This window comes from Callithrix jacchus, chromosome 1 (assembly GCF_049354715.1).
Source record: "Callithrix jacchus isolate 240 chromosome 1, calJac240_pri, whole genome shotgun sequence".
In the NCBI taxonomy this organism is placed as follows: Eukaryota; Metazoa; Chordata; class Mammalia; order Primates; family Cebidae; genus Callithrix; species Callithrix jacchus.
In genome coordinates, this window is record NC_133502.1 from 10,522,455 (window position 1) to 10,542,973 (window position 20,519).

Sequence of the window (20,519 nt, forward strand, 5' to 3'; positions counted from 1 at the left end):
ATATACTATTAAAAAAATACTCCTTCCAGTTAAAGAAGTCAGACATGATAATGGTGCTTCAAGATGTACAGGGATTGGGGTAGGGGCCCACACAAAGGACACGTGTGAATGTACTGTTTGTTCTGAGTAGAATTCATGTTTTAAGAAGAGGTTTTGTGAAAGCCTAAGTACCTAAGTCAAATGAATTCTATGAATCAATTTCATGATACCCCAAATTCATTACTGTACATGCAGGTCCAAATGATGTATCATATCACCTTGATATTCTACATAGAAACTGACACAAAGCCTTAAAATGATAGTCTTAAGAAAACTGATTAATGCATTACTATTTTATAGCAAAACCTCTGATTTAAACAAAAAATGCTTTCCAAAAATAATGAGAATGGAATGAGACCATGTGATGGTTAATTCTGAGTGTCAGCTTCACTGGATTGAAGTATTGATCCTGGGTGTGTCTGTGAGGGTGTTGCCAAAAGAGATTCTCATTTGAGCCAGTGGGTTGGGAAAGGCAGACCCACACTTAATCTGAGTGGGTACCATCTAATCAGCTGCCAGCATGACCAGAATATAAAGCAGGCAGAAAAATGTGTAAAGGTGAGACTGGCTTAGCCTCCCAGCCTACATCTTTCTCTATGCTGGATGCTTCCTGTCTTCAAACATCAGACTCCAAGTTCTTCAGCTTTGGGACTCAGACTTGCTTCCTTGATCCTCAGCTTGCAGATGGCCTATTGTGGGACCTTGTGATCATGTTAGTTAATACTACTTAATAAAAACTCCCTTTTATGTATATCTATCCTATTAGTTCTGTCCCTCTAGAGAACCCTAACTAATACAGACCAATGCACTTAAAGGAAATGAGATCACCCTTATAGTCTTCTGTGCGCACATACCTGCAAATAAAAATGTCCAGATGCCTTGCTTTTGGTAGATGTCCAGAGAAGATTGGTTGGATGAATTAAAACTTTCCCCTTGCATGACACCAGTTGCTTCCCTTCCCCTTCCGTTTTTACTTTGTTTTGATTTTCTTGGGTTTTGTTTTGTTTTGCGTTTTAGATTTGGCGGCAGCATCACAAAAGCTGATCACCCAGACACCTCCTTGCTCTTTCCCTAGCAGTCCCTAACTGATCCATTTAGGATAAGCTTTTGATGGAACACAGGAAACTCTCCATTAAAGATTCCCAAAACTTCATTTTAAATATAATAGTATGCCCATTCATTTCAAATGCAAACTAACAAAAAATACCCAATCTAAGTTTTCCTACAAGTTAAACCAAGACCAAAAATTATTTTTCTATGCCAACTTTTTAGCACATTGAAAGTTATGAGTATCTATAGGTTGAATTTGGGCCAGTAAAGACAGTTTTATTTCCTTGACAGGACTCTAAATTTTCTTTTTATTTTTGAGACGGAGTTTTGCTCTTGTTACCCAGGCTGGAGTGCAATGGCGCAATCTCGGCTCACTGCAACCTCCGCCTCCTGGGTTCGGGAAATTCTCCTGCCTCAGCCTCCTGAGTAGCTGGGATTACAGGCACGCACCACCCTGTAATCCCAGCTAATTTTTTGTATTTTTAGTAGAGACGGGGTTTCACCATGTTGACCAGGTTGGTCCCGATCTCTTGACCTCATGATCCACCCGCCTCGGCCTCCCAAAGTGCTGGGATTACAGGCTTATGGCTCTAAATTTTTATGGGGAACTCTGACAATCAGGATTTCTTTAGCAATCTCATCTAATACCATTTCTGAATTCCACGGAACTAACCAACTATCAGTTTATAGTCTCTTGGCAGTCACAGGCCATTCAACCTAATGGATAGCAGAGTTTGCAGCTGGAATTGGATGGGAGAGCTGGAGCATGTAACTCATCCCTTTTGTGCCATCCTGTCTTAAAACTGCTTCATTTTCTGGATACTTGTGAATATCCAGCTTACAAGAATGTTAGTCATAATTGATATTTGTAAAAAGAGGTTTCAGATCCATGGATGAAAGGCATGAGATAAGTATAGAGCATTTGATTATTAATGATGATTGTTGTTATTATTACAATTGCTGGCTATTATTATAGTTTTATTAGAACCTCTCTAAAGGTCATGTTGATGATCTTAAAGTTTCTTAAGAACAGGATTCTTAGCTCCTTTATCAGTCCTAGTTTATTTATTGCTTCATTTAAACTGTTAAGGATTTAAGCCCATGGAATTATGAGGGCTTAGTGAGAATAACTCCAGCAGAGTTGGAGGGTAAATCCTATCAGCTTTTGTGAACAAGATCAAGATAACTCTCAAAGCGAAGAGCTCTCTTTATGTTATGCCTCTCCTATCACTATTCTGAGACAGAACATTCTCACTCTATGGAAATCAATTATCTTATAATTGATTTAGGATAATTTAGCATTAATCATGCTGTTGACAGTTTATAGGCTTTGATTCTAAGTTCTCTAAATATTTATGTCTCCAATTCAATGAGCTCTTTCTTAATGAAAACTATCCATTTTTCCATGTTTTTCTATTTCTATGTTATTTATCAGTCAGTCTACAGAATGACAAATAGTTTACATACACATAGGGTCCACCCTCAATAGTGTCCAGCCTCACTGGAAAGAAGACAAGTAAGTTGACAACTAAAATACCTTCTAATAAGTACTGTGATGGAAACATGCATAGCACTCTCATGGAACTCAGAGGAGAAGCCATCAGACTGTGGAGCAGGGATGCCTGGGTAAGGATGCAGCAGGAAGGGAGGAGCAGGAGGAGGTTCTCAGAGCAGGTGGACCAAGTAGTGAAAGATGTGCAAGTCAGCTAGGGAAAGAAGAAAAAGTTTTACGATATATTTTAAGAAATTTGATGTGCTTGGACAGTGATGAGACCTTCGAGAAGTGTTAGGAAATTAGACTGGTCAAGGACTGGGCCAGAACACAGGAGCCTTGGATGCCACGATAAGGAACTTGAATTTTATCCTGAAGGTAATAAGAGTCATTAAATTATTTTAAGTAGAGACTTAGAGGACACCGTTTGAGAAAGATCATTTCTACTGTAGACTGAAGGATGTTTAAAGAGGCTGAGGATCCAGAAAGATAGGAAGATAGAGAGATCTTTGTGTGAGAAAAAAATTAACAGCGGTTGGTGATTAATTGGATACAGAAGGCAAGAAAGGATCTGTGGTAACTACCAGATTTTTGGCTCGCGTTAGCTCCTGTAGATGATGTTACCACCCACTGTAATGGGGAATACAGGAGAAAGCACCTTTTTTTTTTTTTTTCAGAGAAGATTATAAATCCTGTTTTTAAAGATGTTGATTAGAGGTGATTATGTAATAAATATCTTTCTGCTTTACTTCCTCTACCCACCCCCGCAGTGAAGATGGTGAAGGAGAGAGAAGGAAGACAGCTATAGGCAACTCTATGGAGAAACAGAGACCATTTGATTTTTTTTAACTGAAAAGACTGGTATTTAATGTTGAGTAGATACTGCTCTAGTGTCTCTAAAATTTACCTTGACAAAGAGGTAATGCAAACAATCTTGAATTAAGGAAAGAAAAGAAACAGAATCAATATCCAAATTAAGTTTCTCTAGGTCAATAAAGAAATTCAGGCACTGTAAACATTTCACTACCTGTGCTGGGTGGCAGCTTCTGCATCTTGAATGCTCATGCTACATGGGAATCCCACAGCAGACCATGCAAAGGGCAATGGGAGATACAGCTTGCAAGTTTCAGCTCTATCACAGACTCTGTGTGAGCTGAAATAACTTAGATGCAGCAATCTTAATGACTTTCTTTCATATCTAATAGTTACAGAGTCTTTTCAAAATACAAGTCCCACAGATGTTAAGACCATCCACAGACTGGTGGATCCCCAGCCCCACCACTTCTTAGCCACCTGACTTGAACTTTTTGTATCATGGTTTCCTCATCTGGAAAAAGGAGATAAAAACAGTAATTATGCCACATCAGTGTTGTGAGAATTGAAGTATTTGATATCTATAAGGTACTTAGAACAGTGTCTGGCACATAAGTTGTACGTAAATGTTATCTGTGATTATTGCCAACAGCAATTGTTATTTCTCATGAGTAATATCAAGAACTTCACTATTAATTGGCTATTTAAAAATGTAATAGGTGTGGTGGCTTATGCCTGTAATCCCAGCACTTTGGAAGGCTGAGGCTGGTGGATCACTTGAGGTCGGGAGTTCGAGATCAGCCTGGCCAATATGGTGAAACCCTGTCTCTGCTAAAAATACAAAAATTAGTTGGTGTTGTAGTGGGCCTCTGTAATCCCAACTACTCAGGAGGCCGAGGCAGGAGAATCGCCTGTACCTGGGAGGCAGAGCTTGCAGTGAGCCAAGATTGCACCACTGTACTTGAGCCTGGGCGACAGAGTAAAACTCTCTTTCTTAAAAAAAAAAAAAAAATCAATAGATTAAATAACTTTTTCTTTAGTCAAATACGGTTTTAGCTTTTGGTTGCTTCTTAAAACATAATAACATTTTTATAAAAGCACCAAAGATTTAATTATTTGTGCTCTGAAGTCTGTACCTTCCCCTGATATCAAATAGGTTTGCACCTGAGTATCTTGAGGGCAGAATGTGGGCTTCTGGGAAAAACTTGTTTCTGTCTAAAATGTATTTAAAAGAGAGAACTTTGGCAAAGTACCAGTGAAGGAGTGGTGGATGACTGTGACATGTGGGAAAGTTTATTTCCTCAGGAAAATATCTGGAGATATGGCAAAGGAAGAAAAATGAGTTTTGAAAAAAAAAATTAAGGCCAAGGGAGATTTTCATTAAAGTTTTGGAGGCAGAGATTTATTTTCTTAAAATATCTAATGGATTTAGAAGATGACACAAGCTTTAGGACGGCAAAGATGAAGAATCAGTGGAATGATAAGTAATTCCTGTCCTAGCCCTCTGCTATTGTTTTGCTAATTCTTTCCATTAATTTCTCACAGTTGTGTGGGGTGTACTAGTGACTATTTCTCACTAATGACAGGTGAGTGGATATAATATGTAGTTCTTTCTAGTTAAAGATTTTAAGATGTTGTTTCTTATTTACACGTTTGCCCCTTTCTTCGGCTGGATTTATAGTGACAAGGCCCTAGGGTGTGGCAGATCCACAGACGGCACAAGGCTGAGTTCTTGCATCACTGCATACAGGGACGGCACCAGGAATGCTCATCTTGGCCAACATGTGAACGGGAAATAAACCTGCATTGCGTGAAGACCCTGGACTTTTGGAGTTTGTTTGTTTCAGCAGGTAGTGTTTCTCCAACTAGAACAGTAAACATTATTTTCTTTTTAGTAATCATTTGTTTTGTGAAAACTTTTTGTTGCTCAGGCTGGAGTGCAGTGACACATCATAGCTCACTGCAGCCTCAAACTCCTGGACTCAAGTGATTCTCTCATCTCCGCCTTCCAAGTGGCTGGGACTGTATCACCATGCCCAGCTAATTTTAAAATTTATTTTACATTTTTTTGTAGATATAGGGTCTCACTATGTTGCCTAGGGTGGTCTCGAACTCCTGGCTTCAAGCAATCCTGCCTCAGCCTTCCAAAGTGTTGGGATTACAGGTGTGAGCCATGTGTATGGCCAAAATTTTTTTCTCACGAAGAGCCAACCATAGAATTTGTATTCTTGGCTGCTTCCTGTAAATGTATATATGAAGGGCTTGGAGGCCTAATTTTCTTATCTGCATAATAGAAATCAAGATGATGCAAAATAGAATGATAAAATGAAATACACTGAAGTATGTTCAAACTATGGAGGGCAAAAATATGTAAAATTGTATGAAGATTGTGCTAGCATTTCACAACCCTATGACATCATATGTGCTGCTCCTTCATTCTGGAATATCTTCATCTCACTTCTCTTTGCAGGGCTCTCAGAGCTTGATGCTTCCATTCCAAACACTTGAATTGTCTTCTCTCTAAATACTTTCAACATCTCATGTCCTCCCTTTTACTCCTTTTCTCCTTTGCCCCACCAGGAAGTTTTTCCCCTCTCCTAAGCACTGTGTACATTATTACTAATTAATTCAAGAAATATCTATTAATCACCTACTATGTTGCAGACAGTCCCAGCTAGGAATGGATGGGTTAGCAGTGGATGACAGAAACAAAGTCCTTTCTCTTAAAGAGTTTATAATTCAGTAGGAGAAGATGGACAGAAAGCCAGTAAATACATTTAAAGCTTATTCGAGACATGGCAAATGCTGTGAAACAGATTTTGGAACGATATGAGGGAGAATCAGGAGGAGGAAAGAGCTGCCTTCCAGTGTGTGTTCAGAGACAGCCTCTCTGAGGAGTTGCTGCTTGCATTGAGACCTAGATTGTCAGACAGCACAGAAGTGAGTGGTCTAGGCTGGAGTCAGAGGAGTAGCCAGAAATCAGGTCATATAGGGGCTCATAAGCCACAAGAAGAGTTGGATTTTATTCTAGTTCTGATGGGAAGTCATGGGAGAGTTTTGAAGAGGGAGAAGGGTGAACTGATGCATGTTTTGGGATGATCACTCTAGCTAATGAAAGGAAAATGGATTTCAGTGGCAAAGAGTGGAAAAAAGCTAAGAGGCTAGCACGAGGGTCTCAGAAAAAGATGATGGTGCCTTGAATCAGGGTGATGCAGAGGAGAGGAAGAGCAGTGATAATGATATCATCAGCCATACAAGCAGATCTTGATTCAAACTCCATCAAACTGTGTGACTTTGGAGAAATGACTTCATGTCTAAGGCTATGTCCTTATCCTTGATATCTATCTCAACAGATGGTCAGATTAAGAGAAGCTAAAGTATTTATTACCATTATACTGTATTTGTTCAGAAGTCCTCTTTTCCATAATATTGTGAGTTTCTTAAAGGCAGGGATGATGGCTTAGCTCCCATTGTCCCTCACGAGCCCAGTTCACAGCTGCCATTACAGCAGCATTTCTCACTACATATATATGTTTAGCTGTGGGAATTTCTGCCTGTGCATTTCAATGTCAAATCCAAGTTTTAGATATTGTCTCTTGGAGCCAACTTAAAAAATTTTTAATTGCACTCTTTTAAATGGGAATTTGAGAAGCTATAAAACTCTTAGAAGAAATATAGGTGTAACATGTAAAAAACTCTTAGTCGAAAACATAGATATAGATCTTTGGGATCTTGGTTAAGGTATGATGCTTAAAGCACAGCAACCAAGGAAAAACAGATAAATTGCGTTTCATCACAATGAAAAAGTCTTGTGCATCAGAAGACACAACCAAGGAAGTTGAAGATCAATCCACCAAATGGGAGGAAATATTTGCAATCACATATCTGATAAGGGCCTAGTATTCAGAATACATAAAGAACTCTAACAACTGAACAATAAAACACAATTTAAAAATGGGCAAAGGACTTGAATATACATTTCTCTATAATGCACATGAAAAAATGGTTGACATCATTTGCAATTCAAGAAAGGCAAATCAAACTACAATGAGATGGCACTACATACCCACTAGCATGGCTGTTAAAAAAAGGACAATCCCCAAACATCAGCAAGTCTTTGTGAGCCTGTGGAGAAACCAGAACCCTTATATATTCCTGTTGAGGATGCAAAATGGTGCAGCCACTATAAAAAACAGTTTGGCAGTTCCTCAAAAAGTTAAACATAGAGTTGCCAGCAAGTCTACTTCTGGGTATACACCCAATAAATTGAAACATATATTCACAAAGGGACGTGTACATAAATGTTCCTAGCAGCATTATTTATAATAGCCAGGAAGGGAAGATAACCAAAATGTCCTTCAACTGATGAGTAGAAAAACAAAATGTGGTACATCCATACAATGAAACATGATTCAGCCATGAAAAGGAATGAAGTACAGATACACACCACAACGTGGATGGACCTTGAAAACGTTACGCTACACAAAAGACCACATATTGTATAATTTCATTCATATGAATTGTCTAGAGTAGGCAAATCCATAGAAGCAGAAAGTAGATTAGTGACTCGACAGGGTCTGGTGTGTCTGGGGAGGGGGTAGGATGAGGAGTGACTGCTAAATGGGTACGAGGTTTCTTTGAGGGGGTGATAAAGATGTTCTGAAATTAAATAGTGGCTGTGGGCTGGACGCAGTGTCTCACGCCTATAATCTCTGCACTTTGGGAGGCCGAACTGGGTGGATCATGGGGTCATGGGTTCGAGACCAGCCTGGCCAACATGGTGAAACCCTGTCTATACTAAAAATACAAAAATTAGCCAGGTGTGGTGGCATGCGCCTGTAGTCCCAGCTACTCACGAGGCTGAGGCAGGAGAATTGCTTGAACCTGGGAGGTGGAAGTTGCCGTGAGCTGAGATCACGTGACTACACTCCAGCTTGGGTGACAGAGAGAGATTCCATCTCAAAAAAAAAAAAGTAGTGGCTGTGGCTGTGCAACATTGTGAATGAACTAATGTAAATTATCCCTCACAATTAAAAACTGGTTTAGATAACAACTCCACTATTTTACCCTGAATGCCTTAAGTCTTAAAACACCTTTAGCATAGGAGGTATTTAAATCTACATCTTAGGCCTATTCATTCTGGCCAGGGTGGGCCCTGTGGTAGGAGCCGCCTTCAGCTCCTACACGAGCTTTTTTTTTTTTCTTTTTTTTTCTGTTTTTTTCTGGAGGAATTCTGTTTTTCGTGGAGGAATTCTCCAGCTAAGATCTGCCACATGGCACATCATGGATGAAGCTTGAGGACGGTATGCTATGTGAAACAGGCCAGTCATGAAAAGACAAATACTGTGTGATTTCACTCATCTGAGGTACCTAGGGTAGTCAGATTTACAAAGACAGAAAGTTGAATGGTGGTTGCCAGAAGTTGGGGGAAGGGAGAATGGGTAGTTGTTGTTTAATGGCTATGCAGGTTCTGTTGGATAAGATGAAAAGAATTCTGGAGAGGGCCAGGCGGGGTGGCTCAGGCTTGTAATCCTAGCACTTTGGGAGGCTGAGGTGGGTGGATCAGGAGTTCAAGACCAGCCTGGCCAAAATGATGAAACCTTGTCTTTACTAAAAGTACAAAAATTAGCCGGGCTTGGTGGCACACACTTGTAATCCCAGCTACTCAGGAGGCTGAGGCAGGAGAATTACTTGAACGTGGAAGGCAGAGGTTGTAGTGAGCTGAGATCGTGCCACTGCACTCCAGCCTGGGTGACAGAGCGAGACTCCGTCTCAAAAAAAAAAAAAAAAAAAAATTCTAGAGATTGACTGTAAAACAATGCAAATGTCCTTAACACTACTGAATTGTATATTTAAGATGGTGAATTTCATGTTTTGTGTATTTTACCACAATTTAAAAATGGTTAGAGGGCTTTTGCTATCACATGTGCACAAACATGTACACACAGATGTACACACACACACACACACACACTTCCCCCCCTTCCCCACTCCCGACTGCATCCATCATCAGTGTGAGGTTCAGGATGGCTCCAGGTAAAACAAAAACAAACACAGTCAACCCAAGCTCAGGCCCCTAGGAAAGATCAGACTTACACTGCTTTAGATGGCAAAAGCACCAGGGTTAAGCGACCTCAGCTTCTACACGGGTTATTTTGTTTTAAAACTCTGGACCTAAAACATCAGCCAGAAGCACCTCTTTCTTTCCATATAATGGATTGTGTCTTGGCCTGTCTTTGCCTTAATCAAAGTTCGACTCAATAGTAACAAATGGCTTGAGTGTTCTTCTGAGGCTCTACTTGACAGGCTATAATTAGAAATACTTTACTTGACCTTTATAAGTCATGATCCCCAACAAAATTGTACCGAATCACATTTGAAAAATGCTCTTGCATCTTTTGTGAATACGGGCAAGATTACAGGATACTTTTATTTTAGAATAATTACATAGTGACCTTCAGAGTTATTTGCAAAGGTCATATTCTCTTCACATACCCTTGATTTCCTTTCAGTTTTTCCTTTTGTCCCACCAGACATAAATTTAGCAAAGGAAGAAGAAAGAGAGAGAGTGTTTTTTTCTGTGGATGAAAACTGAAGAAGATAGTTCAAAGTCCCCATAGGCGTTCAGAGGGCTGTGGGCTATGATAGGCTATTTTCTACCATTTAGCTCCTGCATTATCACTACTCCTTTTTCTTCATTATTCTCCACTTATCACATGCAGCATCACTGCAAAGCCCAAATAGAGAGTTGTAATTACCCGGCTGCCACCTGATAGTCCCCCTTCTATCATCTTTATCTCACTAGGCCTTGCTGTTTCATCATCGGATAAAACTTGCCCATGGCCATGCCTGTGATAGTGCATCTCAGAGATACATTTAAAGTTTACTCATTTATCGCAGAAAAATGCTGAACCCGGGCAATTATTAGATACACTTGCCAGTTTAGTTTTTCACTAAGGTTAGTTTAACTTCCTTTTGTATCAGCCATTTTTTCCTTTTCTTCTTGGAAACACTGAGGTCACAACTGGCTACTGAGATGAAATTTTAATGAAATCGTCCAGCATCAACAATACTGAGGGAACCTATGGTCATACATATGTGTGTGTGGGGGGATGTGTGCATGTGTTGCTGGCCATTCAATTCAAGCAGTCCTATTGTCAGCCACGCCTAACAAAAGCAGCACCCTCCTCTGAAGGGGCTCGTTCGCTCTAAAAAAGCCACTAGGTACCAAGACCTTATGAAGTATCACATTTTGTAAAAGGTGATATCACATCTGGCCTGCTGCTGATTGTAAAAATCAGAACACAGAATAGTTGATATCTAAAAGTATAAAAACATATATTGGCCACCTCTTTGACAGATTTCTTGAGGTTTTTATATATTCAATATGCGGGAATATAACCCAAGGGTAAGTCTCAAGTGTAAGTGCTGTGTGTTTGTATGTGTGTGTGTGTGTGTGTGTGTGTGTGTGTGTATGTGTGTGCTCTACACATGTACTCTCATTCTCTTTAGTGCAATTAGAAAGATGTTTACATATGATAATTTATTTAACTGATGGCCACTGCCCTCATCGAAGCCTGTTATAAATTCAATAGACTATTCTTCACTCTGGGAAAAAGGCCTATTAAGAAGCTAAGAAATTCTAGTGGTATTTATTTATTTATTTTTGAGATGGAGTCTCGCTGTGTCACCCAGGCTGGAGTGCAGTGGTGCCATCTTAGCTCACTGCAACCTCTGTCTCCCAGGTTCAAGCCATTCTCCTGCCTCAGCTGCCCTATTTGCTGGGATTATAGGCAAGCACCACCATGGCTGGTTTATTTTGTTTATTTTTACCAGAGACGGTGTTTCACCATGTTGGCCAGGCTGGTCTCGAACTCCTGATCTCAAATGATCTGTCTGCCTTGGCCTCCCAAAGTACTGGGATTACAGGAGTGAGCCACCATGCCCAGCCTCTAGTCTAATTTTTATAACACTTTTATTCATGCTGAGAGTGTTAACAGTGCAACTGTGAAACTAATTCATATTAAAATCTTAATTTGGAAGTGAAGAATAAAATGGGCAAAAATTATTTCCATTTATTCCAACAATGGATATTGCATTTAAGTGGACTTTAAAAAACTCAATGAAAGTTAGTTTTAGTAACAACTTTAATAATCCTTCTTCACCTTGTCAGACACTTTTGAAAGCAATCTTGCCCACTATGAAAAAGGCAGATTTTTGTGTGTGATTGGACATCAGTGTGGGGAAAAAAGTGCCCTACACAATATTAACAAAAGGTGCACATTTCCCCAGTGTAGGACTTAAAATGTGGGATTGTGTGTGTGTGTGTGTGTGTGTGTGTGTGTGTTTGTTCTTTTAAGACACAGGAGCTCTCTCTGTTGCCTGGGCTGGAGTGCAGTGGTGTGATTATAGCTCGCTGCAGCCTCAAACCCTTGGGCTCAAGCTATCCTCCTGTCTCGGCCTCCCACAGTGTTAGGAATACAGTCATGAGCCACCACGACCAGCCTACAATATGGTTTTACAGATGTGATTTTAAAAATTGCATCCCACATGAATATTTAATCTGCCTTGATTAATTTACTTTACGTAATGATCTATGTAAAATAACAAATAGTCATTCCCTGTAATAACCACTATCAGGCCACTCTAAATACACTCAGGTGTGCACACACACTCATGCACTTCGATAGCAATGTATCTTCACACAATTTCCCACTTCGTTGAGAAGTTCTTTTGTCCCAGTATTTGATTTCTCTTCAACTTCCAGGTAAATTAGGATTGTGCACCCTACTTCCATAAAACTGTTCTCCCACAGAGTAGTTCTGAAGAAAGCAGGCACTAGAGAAGTTAGTAGCAGTACATGAGGATAAAAACCTACTATACATATATGAAGTTTATTCCTTATTTTAAAATATTTTATGTGTGTGTGTGTGTGTCGGCGGGGGGGACCATGATGGTTATATACAAAGAAAGTTACAGAAACCATCAAAATGGGTGCTCTGTGAAAGGGAGCAGCCACGTAATTTTAGAAAGGAATAAAGGAAAATAATTGGGTTGGGGGCTCACAGAGAACAGGATGAATTTCATCAAATCCCATTTTCCTTTTATTTTAACCTTTACTCTTTGGTGCTGTTTGAGCAACTGACTCTATGCTATTTTGGAAGTGTTTTCTACTCATTTCAGGGAAAAAGTCATGAGATTATATATTCTCAGTTCAAACCAGCTTAATCAATGAGAAGATGATTTATTTGCTAGGACTTAAAATGGATTCCCTGTAAAGAGCAGAAATAGTGAATTAAAGCAGTCCACAGGCCACCCAAAGCACAACAATGAATTGGGAATTCTACTTTTATCTTCTACCAAATAGAAATAGGAACTGATATAAATCCATAAGGGTTACCACTTCCCTGTTTTTTGTTTGTTTGTTTGTTTTGGGACAGAGTCTCGCTCTGTCACCCAGGGTGGAGTGCACTGGTATGATTTCGGCTCACTGCAACCTCTGCCTCCTGAGTTCGAGCAATTCTCCTGCCTCAGCCTCCTGAGTAACTGGGACTACAGGTGCATGCCACCACACCTGGCTAATTTTTTTATTTTATTTTTTGGTGGAGACAGAGTTTCCCCATGTTGGCCAGGCTGGTCTCAAATTCCTGGCCTCAAGTGATTTGCCCACCTTGGTCTCCAAAAGTGCTGGAATTACAAGCATGAGCCACCGTGCATGGCCTACCCCACTCCTTCTAACGGCAGTTCTTCATTGGCTAGAAGACTCACTCAGCACCTGGCTGACCTTCCACGTGAGCCATTGTGAGTTTTTCAGCTTCTGTTATTAAGAGCTTTTAGAGGCTGTTTCTTCACATTGCATTTCATCACGATGAAAAACTTGTGCATCAAGAGTGGAATCAAGAACGTTGACAGTCAACCCACCAAATGGGAGGAAATATTTGCAATCACATATCTGATAAGGGCCTAGTATTCAGAATACATAAAGAACTCTTATAACTAAGCAACAAAAAGACAACACAATTTAAAAATGGGCAAAGGACTTGAATATACATTTTTCTATCATGCACATGAAAAAATGGTCAACATCAGCCAGAATCAGGCAGCAATCCATGGGAATGCAGTGCAGTGATGGCTGCCGATGCTCAGATTCATACAACCTCACTTACTGATGTGGAACCTCAGGAAAGTTACTTATCTTCTCCAAGCCTCAGTTTTCTAATATGTACAGTAGGCAAAATAATATCATCTACCTTGTAGAGACGTGTAAACATTGAGTGTATGCACTAGTGTAGGTCAGTCAGCTATTTCCACTTGACCTTAGAATGGGGCCTGGGATGAATGGGGAGTAATACCCAGGCCCATGAATTGGTGGGCAGGACACTGCTCTGCGCTTTATCACACTGTGGGCGCCATGAACGAGGCTGGTTTTCCTGTAGCCCAGTTTGTTTTACTGGATGGCCAGGGCTGTTTTGCTCAAGTAGAGTCACAGAAGAAAGCTCATTGTGTGAAGTGATTATGACACACAAGATTGTGCCTCTGACAGCTAAGAAAACCCTGACAGCCCATTTTTTCTCGAGGCAAAGGCTTTTGTTGCATACTGCATATTTATAAGGTGAAGGGGCCAGGGGCTTTTATATTGTGAGAAGCCAAAACATGCCAGATGTGGAGTATGACCCTGAATTTCACTTTGGGTTTACCCAAAAAGTGAGTCAACCAGAAAAGGTTACATTAAAACTGAAAGATTTAAATTAAAAAAAAAAAAAGCAACCTCTAAAACTTCCTCCAGAAAAATCTGCTTTCATTGAGCAAGCAGAGGCCTATCTAGAAGGACCTGCTCTTTCTTTTACAAGCCACTATGGCTATCAGGGGCAGGGCAATCGCAGACATGCATCGGAACAAATTTTGTTGTGGCAACTGCCCAAACATGAGGATAAGAATTTCTCAAATATCTGTGACTTCCTCTAGAGTCAGCGTAAAACTTTGAGGAGAAACAATGCATGGCATACTGACCAGCTAGATCAAGCTTGTCCGACCCATGGCTCGGAGGCTGCATATAGCCCAGGATGGCTTTGAATGCGGCCCAGCACAAATTCAACTGTCTTAAAACATTATGAGATTTTTTTGCCATTTTTTTTTTTAGCTCATCAGTTATCATTAGTATCAGTGTATTTTATGTGTGACCAAAGACAGTTCTTCTTCCAGTGTGGCCCAGGGAAGCCAAAAGATTGGACGACCCTGAACTAGGTAGTTATGAACTCGCTGCGCTGTTTAAGCTAAGGATCACAAACAAAATCCCTTTCAGATTCAATGTATTTCTAAAGTAACATTAAATATCTGTCTTATTTTTTCTTGTTAAATGTCATTGGAGAACATTTGGAGGTTCTTCATTGCGGGTCTACGAGTTTTAAAGGCTTTTTGGACCTTCTGAAAATTTCTGCAAGGTTTTGAGTGTATGCTCATGTTTCTGAGAATAGGTCCCTAGTTTGGATCAGGTTTCAAAGAGGTTTGTGTCCCCATAAATGGTGATGAACCATTCTTTTGCAACACATTTTCCGGGAAAGAGAACAGCAGAAAATCTGAAAGAAAAAATATAGAAGAAAGAATGGGACTGAGGTTTTCAGATAATAGAAATGAACACACAATCTTATTCCTCCTTGTGTGCTACTTTTTAATACACTTTGGTTGGCCTTTGCCCTCTGGCTGCAGTTCAGGAAGGTCAAAAACTCAGGGGTTCACCGTGTTTAGGAGTAGCATAAATAGGTTTCATGTAAACTCCCACCCACTTCAGAAACAGGAGCCAGGTCATTAGTTTGAATTGGCTCAGGTTTTTCTGTTTCAAAGAGCTGTGATTTGTGTTACGTGCACCCAGACACAAAATGGCATGTCGTATCATGCACATTTCAGCTCAAATTTTTTTAAGGCTATGTATGTCATCTCTCCTGACTACCTCTTACCATTCTGAATAAAAAGGTATAGGTGTTATTATGGCAGCTCCTAAAAGCAAGTCTATTGATCTATTAAAAGAAGTACTTTTAATTAAGCGATAAAATGTGGTACAATCAGGATGCCAAGTAGTAAATGTTTGTGACCGCCAGGGGAGGGCATTGCAGAAACTTATTTGAGTTATTTGCCAGGCTTGAAAGCTGTGCTTCCAAGAAAATTTTCTTCCCCATTGGGAAGCCAATATGTTTGTAATTTTTATATTGTTATGTTTTAAGGACCTCAAGCCTGAAAGCCACGTTTCAAAATGGATGATCTTATTTGACTTGTGCTTTGATGTCGCCTTACTGATAGAGTTCATGATGATTTTTGAGAAGCATTTCTCCCCATGGCCCTTTCTGAACAGAGAAAAGACTAATAAAGAGATGATTGCAACAATCTCAACTCATGTAGTTGTCCTTTTGAATGTCTGAAATCCTGTAGTGGATCTGCTAGGTGTTAGATAAACCTACAATTGAGCCTCAAAATGGAGGCTATTTTCTTATTGCCTGGTCCCTTTAGTTGCCTGGATGTCCCTGTCCAGAAGAGAGATTTCTTTCTTTTCTTTCCTCTTTCTTTCTTTCTTTTTCTTTTTCTTTCTTTCTTTTCTCTTTCTTTTCTTTTCTTTCAAGATGGAGTTTTACTCTGTCACCCAGCCCGGAGTGCAGTGGCGTGCTCTCAGCTCACTGAAACCTCCACCTCCCAGGTTCAAGCGACTCTCTCCCCTCAGTCCCCTGTAGCTGGGACTACAGGCATGCACCACCACGCCTGCCTACTTTTTGTATTTTTAGTAGAGATGAGGTTTCACCATGTTAGCCAGGCTGGTCTCGAACTCCTAACCTCAGGTGATCCGCCAGCCTTGGCCTCCCAAAGTGCTAGGATTACAAGTGTGAGCCACAGCCCCCAGCCAAGAGAGGCTTTTTAAAATTGTGCATTGTCAGGTTTTTTCTCAGTTCTAACTCCCAGCCCTGTCTTATGTGTACTTACCTCCTCATCTAGTAGGTTCTCCTATCTCTTTTCCATCTACTGAGGTGGCAGCACTCTTAAGGCCCTGCTCAAAACCTACCCTCATGACAAATGTTCCCCTGAGAGCTTCGGCCGTGGCTGATTTTCTTTTCTTGTTGAGCTTATTTGCATGACAGATCTGTTTCTGTTATATGTAATCTCATATCATTGCTGCTTCACAAATGTTCCTTTTGTGTTTTGGACCAGATTGAAAACTTCTTGTGAGACCATGTCTTGAATAATTCCTAGCAAAATATTGGGTATATAGTTAGGTATGTCCCAAATAAGGTAAGACCAATAGCTACTGACTTTCTTAATGTGATTATCTGACATTGTAAGTTGGTTAAAATTGGTTAAGCAAGTTGCAGCCTGTGGTTGGGAATTTCCCTCTGTATTTGGTTTTCTGCCATAATTTAACAAAAAGAAAGAAAAAGAGGAAAAAAAGAAGGACCCAAGGCCACACTCAAAGCTATTAAAGTTCAGTAAGGCCAGGCATGGCAGCTCACACCTGTAATATCTGTACTTTGGAAGGCCAAGGAGGAAGGATTGCTTGAGGCCAGGAATTCAAGCCAGCCTGAACAACATAGCCAGACCCCATCTCTATAGAAAACAAAGTTCAGAAATTTAAATAATACATATGAATTGGGCTGGGTGCGGTGGCTCACACCTGTAATCCTAGCGCTTTGAGAGGCTGAGGCAGGCAGATTGCCTGAGTTCAGGAGTTCAAGACCAGCCTGGGCAACATGCTAAAACCCTGTCTCTACTTAAATACAAAAGAAATTAGCCAGGGTGTGGTGGCAAGCGCCTGTAGTCCCAGCTACTCTGGAGGCTGAGGCAGGGGAATTGTTTGAACCCGGGAGGTGGAGATTGCAGAGAGCTGAGATCGTGCCACTGCACTTCAGCCTGGGCAACAGAGCGAGACCCCATCTTTACAAAAACATATGAATTGTGAGTTAACAGGTCTCAGCCAAATACTGTGATTTATCAAACTGGACTCCCCAAATAAAAAAGTAGTTTATTTAATACAGTAATAATTAAACTTCATCTTTTCTGCTTGGGTCTCAGGAGGAAAAAAGCATGTTTTGCGTTTCCCTTTGGCTTGGTGTAGCAGCTAATGGTTGATGATTCTTGGTGGGGAATAATGGAGACAAAGAAGATGTATCTGAATCCTGAACTTCAACTGGTGCCGGTGTGTCAGTTGGACATGCTAAAGACTAAAAGGGAAGTATCTCCAGCTTGCACTACATGACACCATCAGCATCATACTATCAACATTGTAGTAGCCAATGTGACCGTGCATCTCTGTTTGACCAGGAAAATCCCAGTTTAATCCTAAGATGCTACCATTCTTAATAACACTTTTACTTTCAAAGCTGTCCCAATGTGATGATAAATTATATGGCCACTCAAGTCATAAATGATATTTATTGAGCACTGATGATACCCTAGGCATTTACTTATCATACTATTTATTTGTCTTCATAACAACTTTATGAATTAGATGTTCCCTTTTAGCCCCATGTTAAGGATGATGAAATTGAGGAAGCATTTAGGGAACTTACCCATAGTTTTCCAGCTTGGACCCAGGCAGTCTGTCTCCAGACCCCAAAATCTTAAACACTTTACTGCTTCTTGCACAGAAAATACGGCGACCTGCTCCACATGGCTCCCTACTGTCAGGTTCATCATAAAATACCATCATCCCAGGGGAAATATCTGAATCTCTGACAGTTTTTTACCCTGAAATCCTGTGTTGGAAAATGGGAATCTAGTTAATTTTAGCCATTTTAATCTTGTTGTCCAATTTAACTTAAATGAGCTTCTTTTTCTCTTAAGAGTCTGGCTACAGAGCGCCCAATTTAGTTAAACCACAAGTTTAGGATTAAAAAGGACTGCCAAGGCTGCAGATTATTTGAGTTAGTCCACAGGAGTTGCTCTGCCATACTGTCATTTGTTAAAAACCAACCTTGTTATTTATGCACATTGCCTCATCTTGCCTCTATTTGTCACCCACAAAATTATCCACATTTTAAAAATGAAAAAATATACTGAAGAGTTTAATTGACTTACCTGTGATCACTTAGCTAATACGCCTCAATGCCAGGATTTTAAACCAGGTATCTGACTCCAAAGTTTATAATGTTTTGATCTACTACCTCCTACTAAATAATTATTGATTAACCAATATATGGATAGTACATGTATGTGTGTATGTGTGTGTATATACATATATACACACACATTATATATATATATATATACACACGCTACTCATATACTGATGTATTGCATATATATATATATAAACATTTGTCCTAATGTCCAACATAAAATTAGGTGACACTGCCTTTATTCACATTGAGCAAAATATTCACTGAGTAGTTTCTATTTTTAAAAAAATAGAGATGCGGTCTGACTATTTCTAAGCTGGACTCAAACTTCTGAGCTCAAGTGATCCTCCTGCCATGGCCTTCCAAAGTGCTGGGATTATAGGCATGAGCCACCATATCCAGCCTCAATGAGTACTTTCCAAATATAAAAGTCCATGCTTGGCAGTTGGGGATGTGGTGCCGAATAAGACGGGGTTCCTTCCTTTGTGAAATGCTTATGCTTTAGAAATGGGAAAGACAGACCCACAAAAAGATACACTATAATGGATTAATGCTATAAGCAAATGGTAAAATGAGAAACTCATGATGGAAATGATGCATTTTTTCTGGGAGAGTATGGAAAGACCTGACATAGAGCAATGATGGGAGATGAGCCAAAATATAGGTCAAACTAGATTGTGAAAAAAGATATATGCTACACAAAATCGCTGGATTATGTTCCCAGGGAGACACAAAAGGTAATTAAGCATGGGAATGACATGGTGACATTTTGAGAAAAATGGCCAAGGATAGAGAAGAAAATTAACTGGATGCAGAAAGTATGAAGGTAGAGGATAATTATGAGGTTATTGGCTGAATATGGTCACACCTATAACCCGAGCACTTTGGGAGACCAAGGCAGGCAGATCAGTTAGTTGAGCCCAAGAGTTCAAGACCAGCCCTGGGCAACATGGTGAAATCCCATTTCTACAAAAACAGAAACAAAAAACAAAACAGACCCCACACAAATTAGCTAGACATGGTGGTCTGCACCTGTAGTCCCAGCTACTCAGGAGGCTGAGGTGGGAGGACTGCTTGAGCCTAGGAAGTCAAGGTTGCAGTGAGCCAAGATTATGCTACTGCACTCCATCCTGGGCAGGAGTTAATTCCAAGGCTTTTGGCTTCTGTAACTTGGTGGATGATGGTGCCCTTTAGTAACATAAGGAAGAAAATATGGTTTGCTCTAGTCCCAGTTGGAAATATGGATCAGGAGCTAGTAAGACAGGCAGTTGCTGGAGAAATGGGTTGAAAAGCATTTCTAAAGAGGTGATATTTAAAAGTGTAGCAATAGATAAAAACTTCCATCCTCGCTTTGACGAGTGAACCCTCCGACATGGTGGACTACTTGGCCAAAGGTGACCCTTGTTTGAGTAGTTTGCACAAACCTGTCACACTAATCCTGATTCCTTAGGGGAATAACTTACTGTGAGGAAAATTAGGTTTGTTTTGCAGCTGCATTTCATGTTAACATGCAGTTTTTACAAGCTGTGTGGGCAGCCCAAGCAGCCTCAGGCAGGTGGTCCAGTTCCAATTCTGAACCATTGCAAAATGAGACTCTAGACTTCAAAAAAAAAGGCAGGGAAAGGCAAGACCTAATCCAGGAGTCTGTGTCATCTAAGTTAGGCTGACAGCTCTGAGATGCACTTCTACTCATCAGCCAGTTTATCATAAACTGGATCTAAAGTGGTGAGGGCAGTGCAAGAGCTGTCCATCTGACAGTGTTGCTGCATTCTGGCGCCAGCCAGGAGGCTCTGGGGCATTAGGACATTTTCCTTTGGGTTTTACAAGATGAGAAAGGCCCCTATCTACTTCAGGTGCCATATAGACTGTTGTATATGCTTACTGGAGCCTGAAACTATGGTGTCTCCACTTATCCATAGGGCGTGGCCTTCGAAGACGCTTTTTCCACATACAAGGTGTGGGTGTGGGTTGACTCATGTTAACCCTCAAATCAGAGATGGTTTGGCTTAGGACGGCTAGCCTAACTTAGA

General features: G+C 40.4%; 1 long non-coding RNA gene across 1 annotated transcript in view; it reads left to right on the plus strand.

Moving 5' to 3' along the window:
• The window catches only part of LOC144581794 (uncharacterized), a 39,540-nt gene extending 20,058 nt beyond the window's left edge, over positions 1-19,482 (plus strand). The window contains exons 4-5 of the long non-coding RNA XR_013533031.1: positions 5,076-5,244; positions 17,444-19,482. This is a non-coding gene — a long non-coding RNA (uncharacterized LOC144581794). The remainder of the gene's footprint in view (positions 1-5,075; positions 5,245-17,443) is intronic.
• Positions 19,483-20,519: the final 1,037 nt, after the last annotated feature.